This window comes from Crinia signifera, chromosome 8 (genome assembly GCF_055691185.1).
Source record: "Crinia signifera chromosome 8, ASM5569118v1, whole genome shotgun sequence".
NCBI lineage: Eukaryota > Metazoa > Chordata > Amphibia > Anura > Myobatrachidae > Crinia > Crinia signifera.
This window is the reverse complement of record NC_139224.1, coordinates 69,025,552-69,040,295: the sequence shown is the minus strand read 5'-3', so window position 1 is coordinate 69,040,295 and position 14,744 is coordinate 69,025,552. Positions and strand designations below refer to the sequence as shown.

General features: G+C 39.3%; 22 non-coding genes and 10 pseudogenes across 22 annotated transcripts; all 32 read right to left on the bottom strand.

Moving 5' to 3' along the window:
* Window positions 1–116: 116 nt before the first annotated feature.
* Window positions 117–225, bottom strand: LOC146029610 (5S ribosomal RNA; annotated as a pseudogene).
* Window positions 226–567: 342 nt separating this feature from the next.
* On the bottom strand, window positions 568–686 carry LOC146028753 (5S ribosomal RNA; annotated as a pseudogene).
* A 341-nt stretch (window positions 687–1,027) lies between these two features.
* LOC146032441 (5S ribosomal RNA) lies at window positions 1,028–1,146 on the bottom strand. Its single transcript, XR_014457876.1, has one exon. It is a non-coding gene; the product is annotated as a 5S ribosomal RNA (ribosomal RNA).
* Window positions 1,147–1,490: 344 nt separating this feature from the next.
* LOC146031346 (5S ribosomal RNA) lies at window positions 1,491–1,609 on the bottom strand. The gene has a single exon (XR_014456813.1). It is a non-coding gene; the product is annotated as a 5S ribosomal RNA (ribosomal RNA).
* A 347-nt stretch (window positions 1,610–1,956) lies between these two features.
* On the bottom strand, window positions 1,957–2,075 carry LOC146031637 (5S ribosomal RNA). The gene has a single exon (XR_014457099.1). It is a non-coding gene; the product is annotated as a 5S ribosomal RNA (ribosomal RNA).
* Window positions 2,076–2,420: 345 nt separating this feature from the next.
* LOC146027539 (5S ribosomal RNA) lies at window positions 2,421–2,539 on the bottom strand. The gene has a single exon (XR_014454937.1). It is a non-coding gene; the product is annotated as a 5S ribosomal RNA (ribosomal RNA).
* A 345-nt stretch (window positions 2,540–2,884) lies between these two features.
* On the bottom strand, window positions 2,885–2,993 carry LOC146029704 (5S ribosomal RNA; annotated as a pseudogene).
* Window positions 2,994–3,335: 342 nt separating this feature from the next.
* LOC146027799 (5S ribosomal RNA) lies at window positions 3,336–3,454 on the bottom strand (annotated as a pseudogene).
* Window positions 3,455–3,798: 344 nt separating this feature from the next.
* Window positions 3,799–3,917, bottom strand: LOC146028723 (5S ribosomal RNA). Its single transcript, XR_014455259.1, has one exon. It is a non-coding gene; the product is annotated as a 5S ribosomal RNA (ribosomal RNA).
* Window positions 3,918–4,263: 346 nt separating this feature from the next.
* On the bottom strand, window positions 4,264–4,382 carry LOC146032763 (5S ribosomal RNA). The gene has a single exon (XR_014458182.1). It is a non-coding gene; the product is annotated as a 5S ribosomal RNA (ribosomal RNA).
* Window positions 4,383–4,728: 346 nt separating this feature from the next.
* LOC146029263 (5S ribosomal RNA) lies at window positions 4,729–4,837 on the bottom strand (annotated as a pseudogene).
* Window positions 4,838–5,179: 342 nt separating this feature from the next.
* LOC146032820 (5S ribosomal RNA) lies at window positions 5,180–5,298 on the bottom strand. The gene has a single exon (XR_014458237.1). It is a non-coding gene; the product is annotated as a 5S ribosomal RNA (ribosomal RNA).
* Window positions 5,299–5,642: 344 nt separating this feature from the next.
* On the bottom strand, window positions 5,643–5,761 carry LOC146028711 (5S ribosomal RNA). The gene has a single exon (XR_014455257.1). It is a non-coding gene; the product is annotated as a 5S ribosomal RNA (ribosomal RNA).
* A 346-nt stretch (window positions 5,762–6,107) lies between these two features.
* On the bottom strand, window positions 6,108–6,226 carry LOC146033490 (5S ribosomal RNA). The gene has a single exon (XR_014458899.1). It is a non-coding gene; the product is annotated as a 5S ribosomal RNA (ribosomal RNA).
* A 345-nt stretch (window positions 6,227–6,571) lies between these two features.
* LOC146028443 (5S ribosomal RNA) lies at window positions 6,572–6,690 on the bottom strand (annotated as a pseudogene).
* Window positions 6,691–7,036: 346 nt separating this feature from the next.
* Window positions 7,037–7,145, bottom strand: LOC146029262 (5S ribosomal RNA; annotated as a pseudogene).
* A 342-nt stretch (window positions 7,146–7,487) lies between these two features.
* On the bottom strand, window positions 7,488–7,606 carry LOC146032819 (5S ribosomal RNA). Its single transcript, XR_014458236.1, has one exon. It is a non-coding gene; the product is annotated as a 5S ribosomal RNA (ribosomal RNA).
* A 344-nt stretch (window positions 7,607–7,950) lies between these two features.
* LOC146031213 (5S ribosomal RNA) lies at window positions 7,951–8,069 on the bottom strand. Its single transcript, XR_014456684.1, has one exon. It is a non-coding gene; the product is annotated as a 5S ribosomal RNA (ribosomal RNA).
* Window positions 8,070–8,415: 346 nt separating this feature from the next.
* Window positions 8,416–8,534, bottom strand: LOC146028659 (5S ribosomal RNA; annotated as a pseudogene).
* A 345-nt stretch (window positions 8,535–8,879) lies between these two features.
* Window positions 8,880–8,998, bottom strand: LOC146032753 (5S ribosomal RNA). The gene has a single exon (XR_014458173.1). It is a non-coding gene; the product is annotated as a 5S ribosomal RNA (ribosomal RNA).
* Window positions 8,999–9,343: 345 nt separating this feature from the next.
* On the bottom strand, window positions 9,344–9,462 carry LOC146034603 (5S ribosomal RNA). The gene has a single exon (XR_014460007.1). It is a non-coding gene; the product is annotated as a 5S ribosomal RNA (ribosomal RNA).
* Window positions 9,463–9,807: 345 nt separating this feature from the next.
* LOC146033842 (5S ribosomal RNA) lies at window positions 9,808–9,926 on the bottom strand. The gene has a single exon (XR_014459250.1). It is a non-coding gene; the product is annotated as a 5S ribosomal RNA (ribosomal RNA).
* Window positions 9,927–10,271: 345 nt separating this feature from the next.
* LOC146028700 (5S ribosomal RNA) lies at window positions 10,272–10,390 on the bottom strand. Its single transcript, XR_014455256.1, has one exon. It is a non-coding gene; the product is annotated as a 5S ribosomal RNA (ribosomal RNA).
* Window positions 10,391–10,735: 345 nt separating this feature from the next.
* LOC146027513 (5S ribosomal RNA) lies at window positions 10,736–10,854 on the bottom strand. The gene has a single exon (XR_014454911.1). It is a non-coding gene; the product is annotated as a 5S ribosomal RNA (ribosomal RNA).
* A 345-nt stretch (window positions 10,855–11,199) lies between these two features.
* On the bottom strand, window positions 11,200–11,318 carry LOC146032163 (5S ribosomal RNA). Its single transcript, XR_014457608.1, has one exon. It is a non-coding gene; the product is annotated as a 5S ribosomal RNA (ribosomal RNA).
* Window positions 11,319–11,662: 344 nt separating this feature from the next.
* On the bottom strand, window positions 11,663–11,781 carry LOC146033388 (5S ribosomal RNA). Its single transcript, XR_014458797.1, has one exon. It is a non-coding gene; the product is annotated as a 5S ribosomal RNA (ribosomal RNA).
* A 341-nt stretch (window positions 11,782–12,122) lies between these two features.
* Window positions 12,123–12,241, bottom strand: LOC146032392 (5S ribosomal RNA). The gene has a single exon (XR_014457830.1). It is a non-coding gene; the product is annotated as a 5S ribosomal RNA (ribosomal RNA).
* Window positions 12,242–12,586: 345 nt separating this feature from the next.
* LOC146028118 (5S ribosomal RNA) lies at window positions 12,587–12,705 on the bottom strand (annotated as a pseudogene).
* Window positions 12,706–13,050: 345 nt separating this feature from the next.
* LOC146035022 (5S ribosomal RNA) lies at window positions 13,051–13,169 on the bottom strand. The gene has a single exon (XR_014460425.1). It is a non-coding gene; the product is annotated as a 5S ribosomal RNA (ribosomal RNA).
* A 344-nt stretch (window positions 13,170–13,513) lies between these two features.
* On the bottom strand, window positions 13,514–13,632 carry LOC146033624 (5S ribosomal RNA). Its single transcript, XR_014459034.1, has one exon. It is a non-coding gene; the product is annotated as a 5S ribosomal RNA (ribosomal RNA).
* A 343-nt stretch (window positions 13,633–13,975) lies between these two features.
* Window positions 13,976–14,084, bottom strand: LOC146029035 (5S ribosomal RNA; annotated as a pseudogene).
* Window positions 14,085–14,429: 345 nt separating this feature from the next.
* Window positions 14,430–14,548, bottom strand: LOC146033519 (5S ribosomal RNA). The gene has a single exon (XR_014458927.1). It is a non-coding gene; the product is annotated as a 5S ribosomal RNA (ribosomal RNA).
* Between the last annotated feature and the right edge of the window lie 196 nt (window positions 14,549–14,744).

Here is a 14,744-nt window from a genome sequence, read left to right as displayed (position 1 = left end):
GGTGATGGCTATTGTGTCTGTTTGACCTCTCCCAAATGTCTATATTGGCAATAAAACGAAAAAGTTTCCAATTTAAATAGCTAGAGAATAAAAACAATTTGCCAGTTATGGGAAAAAACCTACAGCACCTAGTGTTCCCATGTGGTCTCCCACCCAAGTACTAACCAGGCCCAACACTGCTAAGCTTCCAAGATCAGGCGTATCCAACGTGGTATGGCTGTAGGTGAGATACAGGCACTTTTTTGCCCTCTTCTACTTCTATAACCAGGTAAGCTAATAAAAAAGTTTCCTAACTGTATTGGCTTACTGAAAAAAATCATGTGTTGGTAATGTAAAAAGACCTACAGGACGTAATATTAGCAGGTGGTCTCAAATTAAACTACTAAAGAGGCTCAACACTGTTTAGCTGCCAAAAGCAGTTGGAATTGGGCCGAAACAGTGTGGTAAGTCTTTAGGTGATGGCTATTGTGTCTGTTTGACCACCAAATGTCTGTTTTGGCAATAAAAAGAAAAACTTTCCAATTTAAATAGCTATAGAATAAAAACAATTTGCCAGTAATGGGAAAAATCCTACAGCACGTGATGTTCCCATGTGGTCTCCCACCGAAGTACTAACCAGGCCCAAAACTGCTTAGCTTCCAAGATCAGACGAGATTGGGCGTATCTAATGTGGTATGGCTGTAGGTGCGATACAGTCACTTTTTTGCCCTCTTCTACTTCTATAACCAGGTAAGCTAATAAAAAAGTTTCCTAACTGTATTGGCTTACTGAAAAAATCATGTGTTGGTAATGTAAAAAGACCTACAGGACATAATATTAGCAGGTGGTCTCAAATTAAACTACTAAAGAGGCTCAACACTATTTAGCTGCCAAAAGCAGTTGGAATTGGACCGAAACAGTGTGGTAAGTCTTTAGGTGATGGCTATTGTGTCTGTTTGACCACCAAATGTCTGTATTGGCAATAAAAAGAAAAAGTTTCCAATTTAAATAGCTATAGAATAAAAACAATTTGCCAGTAATGGGAAAAAACCTACAGCACCTGGTGTTCCCATGTGGTCTCCCACCCAAGTACTAATCAGGCCCAACACTGCTTAGCTTCCAAGATCAGACGAGATTGTGCGTATCCAATGTGGTATGGCTGTAGGTGAGATACAGTCACTTTTTTGCCCTCTTCTACTTCTATAACCAGGTAAGCTAATAAAAAAGTTTCCTAACTGTATTGGCTTACTGAAAAAATCATGTGTTGGTAATGTAAAAAGACCTACAGGACATAATATTAGCAGGTGGTCTCAAATTAAACTACTAAAAAGGCTCAACACTCTTTAGCTGCCAAAAGCAGATGGAATTGGACCGAAACAGTGTGGTAAGTCTTTAGGTGATGGCTATTGTGTCTGTTTGACCTCTCCCAAATGTCTGTATTGGCAATAAAAAGAAAAAGTTTCCAATTTAAATAGCTAGAGAATAAAAACAATTTGCCAGTAATGGGAAAAAACCTACAGCACCTGGTGTTCCCATGTGGTCTCCCAACCAAGTACTAACCAGGCCCAACACTGCTTAGCTTCCAAGATCAGACGAGATTGGGCGTATCCAAAGTGGTATGGCTGTAGGTGAGATGCAGTTACTTTTTTGCCCTCTTCTACTTCTATAACCAGGTAAGCTAATAAAAAAAGTTTCCTAACATTATTGGCTTACTGAAAAAAATCATGTGTTGCTAATGTAAAAAGACCTACAGGACATAATATTAGCAGGTGGTCTCAAATTAAACTACTAATGAGGCTTAACACTGTTTAGCTGCCAAAAGCAGTTGGAATTGGGCCGAAACAGTGTGGTAAGTCTTTAGGTGATGGCTATTGTGTCTGTTTCACCTCTCTCAAATGTCTGTATTGGCAATAAAAAGAAAAAGTTTCCAATTTAAATAGCTAGAGAATAAAAACAATTTGCCAGTAATGGGAAAAAAACCTACAGCACCTGGTGTTCCCATGTGGTCTCCCACCCAAGTACTAACCAGGCCCAACACTGCTTAGCTTCCAAGATCAGACGAGATTGGGCGTATCCAATGTGGTATGGTTGTAGGTGAGATACAGGCACTTTTTTGCCCTCTTCTACTTCTATAACCAGGTAAGCTAATAAAAAAGTTTCCTAACTGTATTGGCTTACTGAAAAAAATCATGTGTTGGTAATGTAAAAAGACCTACAGGACATAATATTAGCAGGTGGTCTCAAATTAAACTACTAAAGAGGCTCAACACTGTTTAGCTGCCAAAAGCAGTTGGAATTAGGCCGAAACAGTGTGGTAAGTCTTTAGGTGATGGCTATTGTGTCTGTTTGACCTCTCCCAGATGTCTGTATTGGCAATAAAAAGAAAAAGTTTCCAATTTAAATAGCTAGAGAATAAAAACAATTTGCCAGTAATGGGAAAAAACCTACAGCACGTGGTGTTCCCATGTGGTCTCCTACCCAAGTACTAACCAGGCCCAACACTGCTTAGCTTCCAAGATCAGACGAGATTGGGCGTATCCAATGTGGTATGGTCGTAGGTGAGATACAGGCACTTTTTTGCCCTCTTCTACTTCTATCTAAAGGTAAGCTAATAAAAAAGTTTCCTAACTGTATTGGCTTACTGAAAACAATTATGTGTTGGTAATGTAAAAATACCTACAGGACATAATATTAGCAGGTGGTCTCAAATTAAACTACTAAAGAGGCTCAACACTATTTAGCTGCCAAAAGCAGTTGGGATTGGGCCAAAACAGTGTTGTAAGTCTTTAGGTGATGGCTATTGTGTCTGTTTGACCTCTCCCAAATGTCTGTATTGGCAATAAAAAGAAAAAGTTTCCAATTTAAATAGCTAGAGAATAAAAACAATTTGCCAGTAATGGGAAAAAACCTACAGCACGTGGTGTTCCCATGTGGTCTTCCACCCAAGTACTAACCAGGCCCAACACTGCTTAGCTTCCAAGATCAGGCGCATCCAACGTGGTTTGGCTGTAGGTGAGATACAGGCACTTTTTTGCCCTCTTCTACTTCTATAACCAGGTAAGCTAATAAAAAAGTTTCCTAACTGTATTGGCTTACTGAAAAAAATCATGTTTTGGTAATGTAAAAAGACCTACAGGACATAATATTAGCAGGTAGTCTCATATTAAACTACTAAAGAGGCTCAACACTGTTTAGCTGCCAAAAGCAGTTGGAATTGGGCCGAAACAGTGTGGTAAGTCTTTAGGTGATGGCTATTGTGTCTGTTTGACCACCAAATGTCTGTATTGGCAATAAAAAGAAAAAGTTTCCAATTTAAATAACTATAGAATAAAAACAATTTGCCAGTAATGGGAAAAAACCTACAGCACCTGGTGTTCCCATGTGGTCTCCAACCCAAGTACTAACCAGGCCCAACACTGCTTAGCTTCCACGATCAGACGAGATTAGGCGTATCCAATGTGGTATGGCTGTAGGTGAGATACAGTCACTTTTTTGCCCTCTTCTACTTCTATAACCAGGTAAGCTAATATAAAAGTTTCCTAACTGTATTGGCTTACTGAAAAAATCATGTGTTGGTAATGTAAAAAGACCTACAGGACATAATATTAGCAGGTGGTCTCAAATTAAACTACTAAAGAGGCTCAACACTATTTAGCTGCCAAAAGCAGTTGGAATTGGACCGAAACAGTGTGGTAAGTCTTTAGGTGATGGCTATTGTGTCTGTTTGAGCTCTCCCAAATGTCTGTATTGGCAATAAAAAGAAAAAGTTTCCAATTTAAATAGCTAGAGAATAAAAACAATTTGCCAGTAATGGGAAAAAACCTACAGCACCTGGTGTTCCCATGTGGTCTCCCACCCAAGTACTAACCAGGCCCAACACTGCTTAGCTTCCAAGATCAGACGAGATTGGGCGTATCCAATGTGGTATGGCTGTAGGTGAGATACAGTTACTTTTGTGCCCTCTTCTACTTCTATAACCAGGTAAGCTAATAAAAAAGTTTCCTAACATTATTGGCTTACTGAAAAAAATCATGTGTTGCTAATGTAAAAAGACCTACAGGACATAATATGAGCAGGTGGTCTCAAATTAAACTACTAATGAGGCTCAACACTGTTTAGCTGCCAAAAGCAGTTGGAATTATGCCGAAACAGTGTGGTAAGTCTTTAGGTGATGGCTATTGTGTCTGTTTCACCTCTCTCAAATGTCTGTATTGGCAATAAAAAGAAAAAGTTTCCAATTTAAATAGCTAGAGAATAAAAACAATTTGCCAGTAATGGGAAAAAAACCTACAGCACCTGGTGTTCCCATGTGGTCTCCCACCCAAGTACTAACCAGGCACAACACTGCTTAGCTTCCAAGATCAGACGAGATTGGGCGTATCCAATGTGGTATGGCTGTAGGTGAGATACAGGCACTTTTTTGCCCTCTTCTACTTCCATAACCAGGTAAGCTAATAAAAAAGTTTCCTAACTGTATTGGCTTACTGAAAAAAATCATGTGTTCGTAATGTAAAAAGACCTACAGGACGTAATATTAGCAGGTGGTCTCAAATTAAACTACTAAAGAGGCTCAACACTGTTTAGCTGCCAAAAGCAGCTGGAATTGGGCCGAAACAGTGTGGTAAGTCTTTAGGTGATGGCTATTGTGTCTGTTTGACCTCTCCCAAATGTCTATATTGGCAATAAAACGAAAAAGTTTCCAATTTAAATAGCTAGAGAATAAAAACAATTTGCCAGTAATGGGAAAAAAACCTACAGCACCTAGTGTTCCCATGTGGTCTCCCACCCAAGTACTAACCAGGCCCAACACTGCTTAGCTTCCAAGATCAGGCGTATCCAACGTGGTATGGCTGTAGGTGAGATACAGGCACTTTTTTGCCCTCTTCTACTTCTATAACCAGGTAAGCTAATAAAAAAGTTTCCTAACTGTATTGGCTTACTGAAAAAAATCATGTGTTGGTAATGTAAAAAGACCTACAGGACGTAATATTAGCAGGTGGTCTCAAATTAAACTACTAAAGAGGCTCAACACTGTTTAGCTGCCAAAAGCAGTTGGAATTGGGCCGAAACAGTGTGGTAAGTCTTTAGGTGATGGCTATTGTGTCTGTTTGACCACCAAATGTCTGTATTGGCAATAAAAAGAAAAAGTTTCCAATTTAAATAGCTATAGAATAAAAACAATTTGCCAGTAATGGGAAAAAACCTACAGCACCTGGTGTTCCCATGTGGTCTCCCACCGAAGTACTAACCAGGCCCAAAACTGCTTAGCTTCCAAGATCAGACGAGATTGGGCGTATCCAATGTGGTATGGCTGTAGGTGAGATACAGGCACTTTTTTGCCCTCTTCTACTTCTATAACCAGGTAAGCTAATAAAAAAGTTTCCTAACTGTATTGGCTTACTGAAAAAATCATGTGTTGGTAATGTAAAAAGACCTACAGGACATAATATTAGCAGGTGGTCTCAAATTAAACTACTAAAGAGGCTCAACACTATTTAGCTGCCAAAAGCAGTTGGAATTGGACCGAAACAGTGTGGTAAGTCTTTAGGTGATGGCTATTGTGTCTGTTTGAGCTCTCCCAAATGTCTGTATTGGCAATAAAAAGAAAAAGTTTCCAATTTAAATAGCTAGAGAATAAAAACAATTTGCCAGTAATGGGAAAAAACCTACAGCACCTGGTGTTCCCATGTGGTCTCCCACCCAAGTACTAACCAGGCCCAACACTGCTTAGCTTCCAAGATCAGACGAGATTGGGCGTATCCAATGTGGTATGGCTGTAGGTGAGATACAGTTACTTTTGTGCCCTCTTCTACTTCTATAACCAGGTAAGCTAATAAAAAAGTTTCCTAACATTATTGACTTACTGAAAAAAATCATGTGTTGCTAATGTAAAAAGACCTACAGGACATAATATGAGCAGGTGGTCTCAAATTAAACTACTAATGAGGCTCAACACTGTTTAGCTGCCAAAAGCAGTTGGAATTGGGCCGAAACAGTGTGGTAAGTCTTTAGGTGATGGCTATTGTGTCTGTTTCACCTCTCTCAAATGTCTGTATTGGCAATAAAAAGAAAAAGTTTCCAATTTAAATAGCTAGAGAATAAAAACAATTTGCCAGTAATGGGAAAAAAACCTACAGCACCTGGTGTTCCCATGTGGTCTCCCACTCAAGTACTAACCAGGCACAACACTGCTTAGCTTCCAAGATCAGACGAGATTGGGCGTATCCAATGTGGTATGGCTGTAGGTGAGATACAGGCACTTTTTTGCCCTCTTCTACTTCCATAACCAGGAAAGCTAATAAAAAAGTTTCCTAACTGTATTGGCTTACTGAAAAAAATCATGTGTTGGTAATGTAAAAAGACCTACAGGACATAATATTAGCAGGTGGTCTCAAATTAAACTACTAAAGAGGCTTAACACTGTTTAGCTGCCAAAAGCAGTTGGAATTAGGCCGAAACAGTGTGGTAAGTCTTTAGGTGATGGCTATTGTGTCTGTTTGACCTCTCCCAGATGTCTGTATTGGCAATAAAAAGAAAAAGTTTCCAATTTAAATAGCTAGAGAATAAAAACAATTTGCCAGTAATGGGAAAAAACCTACAGCACGTGGTGTTCCCATGTGGTCTCCCACTCAAGTACTAACCAGGCCCAACACTGCTTAGCTTCTAAGATCAGAGGAGATTGGGCATATCCAATGTGGTATGACTGTAGGTGAGATAGAGTCACTTTTTTGCCCTCTTCTACTTCTATAACCAGGTAAGCTAATAAAAAAGTTTCCTAACATTATTGGCTTACTGAAAAAAATCATGTGTTCGTAATGTAAAAAGACCTACAGGACGTAATATTAGCAGGTGGTCTCAAATTAAACTACTAAAGAGGCTCAACACTGTTTAGCTGCCAAAAGCAGCTGGAATTGGGCCGAAACAGTGTGGTAAGTCTTTAGGTGATGGCTATTGTGTCTGTTTGACCTCTCCCAAATGTCTATATTGGCAATAAAACGAAAAAGTTTCCAATTTAAATAGCTAGAGAATAAAAACAATTTGCCAGTAATGGGAAAAAAACCTACAGCACCTAGTGTTCCCATGTGGTCTCCCACCCAAGTACTAACCAGGCCCAACACTGCTTAGCTTCCAAGATCAGGCGTATCCAACGTGGTATGGCTGTAGGTAAGATACAGGCACTTTTTTTGCCCTCTTCTACTTCTATAACCAGGTAAGCTAATAAAAAAGTTTCCTAACTGTATTGGCTTACTGAAAAAAATCATGTGTTGGTAATGTAAAAAGACCTACAGGACGTAATATTAGCAGGTGGTCTCAAATTAAACTACTAAAGAGGCTCAACACTGTTTAGCTGCCAAAAGCAGTTGGAATTGGGCGAAACAGTGTGGTAAGTCTTTAGGTGATGGCTATTGTGTCTGTTTGACCACCAAATGTCTGTATTGGCAATAAAAAGAAAAAGTTTCCAATTTAAATAGCTATAGAATAAAAACAATTTGCCGGTAATGGGAAAAAACCTACAGCACCTGGTGTTCCCATGTGGTCTCCCACCGAAGTACTAACCAGGCCCAAAACTGCTTAGCTTCCAAGATCAGACGAGATTGGGCGTATCCAATGTGGTATGGCTGTAGGTGAGATACAGGCACTTTTTTGCCCTCTTCTACTTCTATAACCAGGTAAGCTAATAAAAAAGTTTCCTAACTGTATTGGCTTACTGAAAAAATCATGTGTTGGTAATGTAAAAAGACCTACAGGACATAATATTAGCAGGTGGTTTCAAATTAAACTACTAAAGAGGCTCAACACTATTTAGCTGCCAAAAGCAGTTGGAATTGGACCGAAACAGTGTGGTAAGTCTTTAGGTGATGGCTATTGTGTCTGTTTGACCTCTCCCAAATGTCTGTATTGGCAATAAAAAGAAAAAGTTTCCAATTTAAATAGCTAGAGAATAAAAACAATTTGCCAGTAATGGGAAAAAACCTACAGCACCTGGTGTTCCCATGTGGTCTCCCACCCAAGTACTAACCAGGCCCAACACTGCTTAGCTTCCAAGATCAGACGAGATTGGGCGTATCCAATGTAGTATGGCTGTAGGTGAGATACAGGCACTTTTTTGCCCTCTTCTACTTCTATAACCAGGTAAGCTAATAAAAAAGTTTCCTAACATTATTCGCTTACTGAAAAAAATCATGTGTTGCTAATGTAAAAAGACCTACAGGACATAATATTAGCAGGTGGTCTCAAATTAAACTACTAATGAGGCTCAACACTGTTTAGCTGCCAAAAGCAGTTGGAATTGGGCCGAAACAGTGTGGTAAGTCTTTAGGTGATGGCTATTGTGTCTGTTTCACCTCTCTCAAATGTCTGTATTGGCAATAAAAAGAAAAAGTTTCCAATTTAAATAGCTAGAGAATAAAAACAATTTGCCAGTAATGGGAAAAAAACCTACAGCACCTGGTGTTCCCATGTGGTCTCCCACCCAAGTACTAACCAGGAACAACACTGCTTAGCTTCCAAGATCAGACAAGATTGGGCATATCCAAGGTGGTATGGCTGTAGGTGAGATACAGGCACTTTTTTGCCCTCTTCTACTTCTATAACCAGGTAAGCTAATAAAAAAGTTTCCTAACTGTATTGGCTTACTGAAAAAAATCATGTGTTGGTAATGTAAAAAGACCTACAGGACATAATATTAGCAGGTGGTCTCAAATTAAACTACTAAAGAGGCTCAACACTGTTTAGCTGCCAAAAGCAGTTGGAATTAGGCCGAAACAGTGTGGTAAGTCTTTAGGTGATGGCTATTGTGTCTGTTTGACCTCTCCCAGATGTCTGTATTGGCAATAAAAAGAAAAAGTTTCCAATTTAAATAGCTAGAGAATAAAACCAATTTGCCAGTAATGGGAAAAAACCTACAGCACGTGGTGTTCCCATGTGGTCTCCCACCCAAGTACTAACCAGGCCCAACACTGCTTAGCTTCCAAGATCAGACGAGATTGGGCGTATCCAATGTGGTATGGCTGTAGGTGATATACAAGCACTTTTTTGCCCTCTTCTACTTCTATAACCAGGTAAGCTAATAAAAAAGTTTCCTAACTGTATTGGCTTACTGAAAAAAATAATGTGTTGGTAATGTAAAAAGACCTACAGGACATAATATTAGCAGGTGGTCTCAAATTAAACTATTAAAGAGGCTCAACACTGTTTAGCTGCCAAAAGCAGTTGGAATTAGGCCGAAACAGTGTGGTAAGTCTTTAGGTGATGGCTATTGTGTCTGTTTGACCTCTCCCAAATGTCTGTATTGGCAATAAAAAGAAAAAGTTTCCAATTTAAATAGCTAGAGAATAAAAACAATTTGCCAGTAATGGGAAAAAACCTACAGCACGTGGTGTTCCCATGTGGTCTCCCACCCAAGTACTAACCAGGCCCAACACTGCTTAGCTTCCTAGATCAGACGAGATTGGGCGTATCCAATGTGGTATGGCTGTAGGTGAGATACAGTCACTTTTTTGCCCTCTTCTACTTCTATAACCAGGTAAGCTAATAAAAAAGTTTCCTAACATTATTGGCTTACTGAAAAAAATCATGTGTTGGTAATGTAAAAAGACCTACAGGACATAATATTAGCAGGTGGTCTCAAATTAAACTACTAATGAGGCTCAACACTGTTTAGCTGCCAAAAGCAGTTGGAATTGGGCCGAAACAGTGTGGTAAGTCTTTAGGTGATGGCTATTGTGTCAGTTTCACCTCTCCCAAATGTCTATATTGGCAATAAAAAGAAAAAGTTTCCAATTTAAATAGCTAGAGAATAAAAACAATTTGCCAGTAATGGGAAAAAACCTACAGCACGTGGTGTTCCCATGTGGTCTCCCACCCAAGTACTAACCAGGCCCAACACTGCTTAGCTTCCAAGATCAGACGAGATTGGGCGTATCCAATGTAGTATGGCTGTAGGTGAGATAGAGTCACTTTTTTGCCCTCTTCTACTTCTATAAACAGGTAAGCTAATAAAAAAGTTTCCTAACATTATTGGCTTAATGAAAAAAATCATGTGTTGGTAATGTAAAAAGACCTACAGGACATAATATTAGCAGGTGGTCTCAAATTAAACTACTAATGAGGCTCAACACTGTTTAGCTGCCAAAAGCAGTTGGAATTGGGCCAAAACAGTGTGGTAAGTCTTTAGGTGATGGCTATTGTGTCTGTTTCACCTCTCTCAAATGTCTGTATTGGCAATAAAAAGAAAAAGTTTCCAATTTAAATAGCTATAGAATAAAAACAATTTACCAGTAATGGGAAAAAACCTACAGCACCTGGTGTTCCCATGTGGTCTCCCACCCAAGTACTAACCAGGCCCAACACTGCTTAGCTTCCAAGATCAGACGAGATTGGGCGTATCCAATGTGGTATGGCTGTAGGTGAGATACAGTCACTTTTTTGCCCTCTTCTACTTCTATAACCAGGTAAGCTAATAAAAAAGTTTCCTAACATTATTGGCTTACTGAAAAAAATCATGTGTTGGTAATGTAAAAAGACCTACAGGACATAATATTAGCAGGTGGTCTCAAATTAAACTACTAATGAGGCTCAACACTGTTTAGCTGCCAAAAGCAGTTGGAATTGGGCCGAAACAGTGTGGTAAGTCTTTAGGTGATGGCTATTGTGTCAGTTTCACCTCTCCCAAATGTCTATATTGGCAATAAAAAGAAAAAGTTTCCAATTTAAATAGCTAGAGAATAAAAACAATTTGCCAGTAATGGGAAAAAACCTACAGCACGTGGTGTTCCCATGTGGTCTCCCACCCAAGTACTGACCAGGCCCAATAATGCTTAGCTTCCAAGATCAGACGAGATTGGGCGTATCCAATGTGGTATGGCTGTAGGTGAGATGCAGTCACTTTTTTGCCCTCTTCTACTTCTATCTAAAGGTAAGCTAATAAAAAAGTTTCCAAACTGTTTTGGCTTACTGAAAAAAATCATGTGTTGGTAATGTAAAAAGACCTACAGGACATAATATTAGCAGGTGGTCTCAAATTAAACTACTAAAGAGGCTCAACACTATTTAGCTGCCAAAAGCAGTTGGAATTGGGCCGAAACAGTGTGGTAAGTCTTTAGGTGATGGCTATTGTGTCTTTTTGACCTCTCCCAAATGTCTGTATTGGCAATAAAAAGAAAAAGTTTCCAATTTAAATAGCTAGAGAATAAAAACAATTTGCCAGTAATGGGAAAAAACCTACAGCACCTGGTGTTCCCATGTGGTCTCCCACCCAAGTACTAACCAGGCCCAACACTGCTTAGCTTCCAAGATCAGCCGAGATTGGGCGTATCCAATGTGGTATGGCTGTAGGTGAGAGACAGTCACTTTTTTGCCCTCTTCTACTTCTATAACCAGGTAAGCTAATAAAAAAGTTTCCTAACTGTATTGGCTTACTGAAAAAATCATGTGTTGGTAATGTAAAAAGACCTACAGGACATAATATTAGCAGGTGGTCTCAAATTAAACTACTAAAGAGGCTCAACACTATTTAGCTGCCAAAAGCAGTTGGAATTGGACCGAAACAGTGTGGTAAGTCTTTAGGTGATGGCTATTGTGTCTGTTTGACCTCTCCCAAATGTCTGTATTGGCAATAAAAAGAAAAAGTTTCCAATTTAAATAGCTAGAGAATAAAAATAATTTGCCAGTAATGGGAAAAAACCTACAGCACATGGTGTTCCCATGTGGTCTCCCACCCAAGTACTAACCAGGCCCAACACTGCTTAGCTTCCAAGATCAGACGAGATTGGGCATATCCAATGTGGTATGGCTGTAGGTGAGATAGAGTCACTTTTTTGCCCTCTTCTACTTCTATAACCAGGTAAGCTAATAAAAAAGTTTCCTAACTGTATTGGCTTATTAAAAAAATCATGTGTTGGTAATGTAAAAAGACCTACAGGACATAATATTAGCAGGTGGTCTCAAATTAAACTACTAAAGAGGCTCAACACTATTTAGCTGCCAAAAGCAGTTGGAATTGGACCGAAACAGTGTGGTAAGTCTTTAGGTGATGGCTATTGTGTCTGTTTGACCACCAAATGTCTGTATTGGCAATGAAAAGAAAAAGTTTCCAATTTAAATAGCTATAGAATAAAAACAATTTGCCAGTAATGGGAAAAAACCTACAGCACCTGGTGTTCCCATGTGGTCTCCCACCCAAGTACTAATCAGGCCCAACACTGCTTAGCTTCCAAGATCAGACGAGATTGGGCTTATCCAATGTGGTATGGCTGTAGGTGAGATACAGGCACTTTTTTGCCCTCTTCTACTTCTATCTAAAGGTAAGCTAATAAAAAAGTTTCCTAACTGTATTGGCTTACTGAAAAAAATCATGTGTTGGTAATGTAAAAATACCTACAGGACATAATATTAGCAGGTGGTCTCAAATTAAACTACTAAAGGGGCTCAACACTATTTAGCTGCCAAAAGCAGTTGGAATTGGGCCGAAACAGTGTTGTAAGTCTTTAGGTGATGGCTATTGTGTCTGTTTGACCTCTCCCAAATGTCTGTATTGGCAATAAAAAGAAAAAGTTTCCAATTTAAATAGCTAGAGAATAAAAATAATTTGCAAGTAATAGGAAAAAACCTACAGCAAGTGGTGTTTCCATGTGGTCTCCCACCCAAGTACTAACCAGGCCCAACACTGCTTAGCTTCCAAGATCAGACGAGATTGGGCGTATCCAATGTGGTATGGCTGTAGGTGAGATACAGGCACTTCTTTGCCCTCTTCTACTTCTATAACCAGGTAAGCTAATAAAAAAGTTTCCTAACTGTATTGGCTTACTGAAAAAAATCATGTGTTGGTAATGTAAAAAGACCTACAAGACGTAATATTAGCAGGTGGTCTCAAATTAAACTACTAAAGAGGCTCAACACTGTTAAGCTGCCAAAAGCAGTTGGAATTGGGCCGAAACAGTGTGGTAAGTCTTTAGGTGATGGCTATTGTGTCTGTTTGACGTCTCCCAAATGTCTATATTGGCAATAAAACGAAAAAGTTTCCAATTTAAATAGCTAGAGAATAAAAACAATTTGCCAGTAATGGGAAAAAACCTACAGCACCTAGTGTTCCCATGTGGTCTCCCACCCAAGTACTAACAAGGCCCAACACTGCTTAGCTTCCAAGATCAGACGATATTGGGCGTATCCAATGTGGTATGGCTGTAGGTGAGATACAGGGGCTTTTTTGCCCTCTTCTACTTCTATCTAAAGGTAAGCTAATAAAAAAGTTTCCTAACTGTATTGGCTTACTGAAAAAAATCATGTGTTGGTAATGTAAAAAACCTACAGGACATAATATTAGCAGGTGGTCTCAAATTAAACTACTAAAGAGGCTCAACACTATTTAGCTGCCAAAAGCAGTTGGAATTGGGCCGAAACAGTGTAGTAAGTCTTTGAGTGATGGCTATTGTGTCTGTTTGACCTCTCCCAAATGTCTGTATTGGCAATAAAAAGAAAAAGTTTCCAATTTAAATAGCTAGAGAATAAAAACAATTTGCCAGTAATAAGAAAAAACCTACAGCACCTGGTGTTCCCATGTGGTCTCCCACCCAAGTACTAACCAGGCCCAACACTGCTTAGCTTCCAAGATCAGTCAAGATTGGGCGTATCCAATGTGGTATGGCTGTAGGTGAGATACAGTCACTTTTTTGCCCTCTTCTTCTTCTGTTACCAGGTAAGCTAATAAAAAAGTTTCCTAACATTATTGGCTTACTGAAAAAAATCATGTGTTGCTCATGTAAAAAGACCTACAGGACATAATATTAGCAGGTGGTCTCAAATTAAACTACTAATGAGGCTCAACACTGTTTAGCTGCCAAAAGCAGTTGGAATTGGGCCGAAGCAGTGGTAAGTCTTTAGGTGATGGCTATTGTGTCTGTTTCACCTCTCTCAAATGTCTGTATTGGCAATAAAAACAAAAAGTTTCCAATTTAAATAGCTAGAGAATAAAAACAATTTGCCAGTAATGGGAAAAAACCTACAGCACCTGGTGTTCCCATGTGGTCTCCCACCCAAGTACTAACCAGGCCCAACACTGCTTAGCTTCCAAGATCAGGCGTATCCAACGTGGTATGGCTGTAGGTAAGATACAGGCACTTTTTTGCCCTCTTCTACTTCTATAACTAGGTAAGCTAATAAAAAAGTTTCCTAACTGTATTGGCTTACTGAAAAAAATCATGTGTTGGTAATGTAAAAAGACCTACAGGACGTAATATTAGCATGTGGTCTCAAATTAAACTACTAAAGAGGCTCAACACTGTTTAGCTGCCAAAAGCAGTTGGAATTGGGCCGAAACAGTGTGGTAAGTCTTTAGGTGATGGCTATTGTGTCTGTTTGACCTCTCCCAAATGTCTGTATTGGCAATAAAAAGAAAAAGTTTCCAATTTAAATAGCTAGAGAATAAAAACAATTTGCAAGTAATGGGAAAAAACCTACAGCACCTAGCGTTCCCATGTGGTCTCCCACCCAGGTACTAACAAGGCCCAACACTGCTTAGCTTCCAAGATCAGACGAGATTGGGCGTATCCAATGTGGTATGGCTGTAGGTGAGATGCAGTCACTTTTTTGCCCTCTTCTACTTTTATCTAAAGGTAAGCTAATAAAAAAGTTTCCTAACTGTATTGGCTTACTGAAAAAAATCATGTGTTGGTAATGTAAAAAGACCTACAGGACGTAATATTAGCATGTGGTCTCAAATTAAACTACTAAAGAGGCTCAACACTATTTAGCTGCCAAAAGCAGTT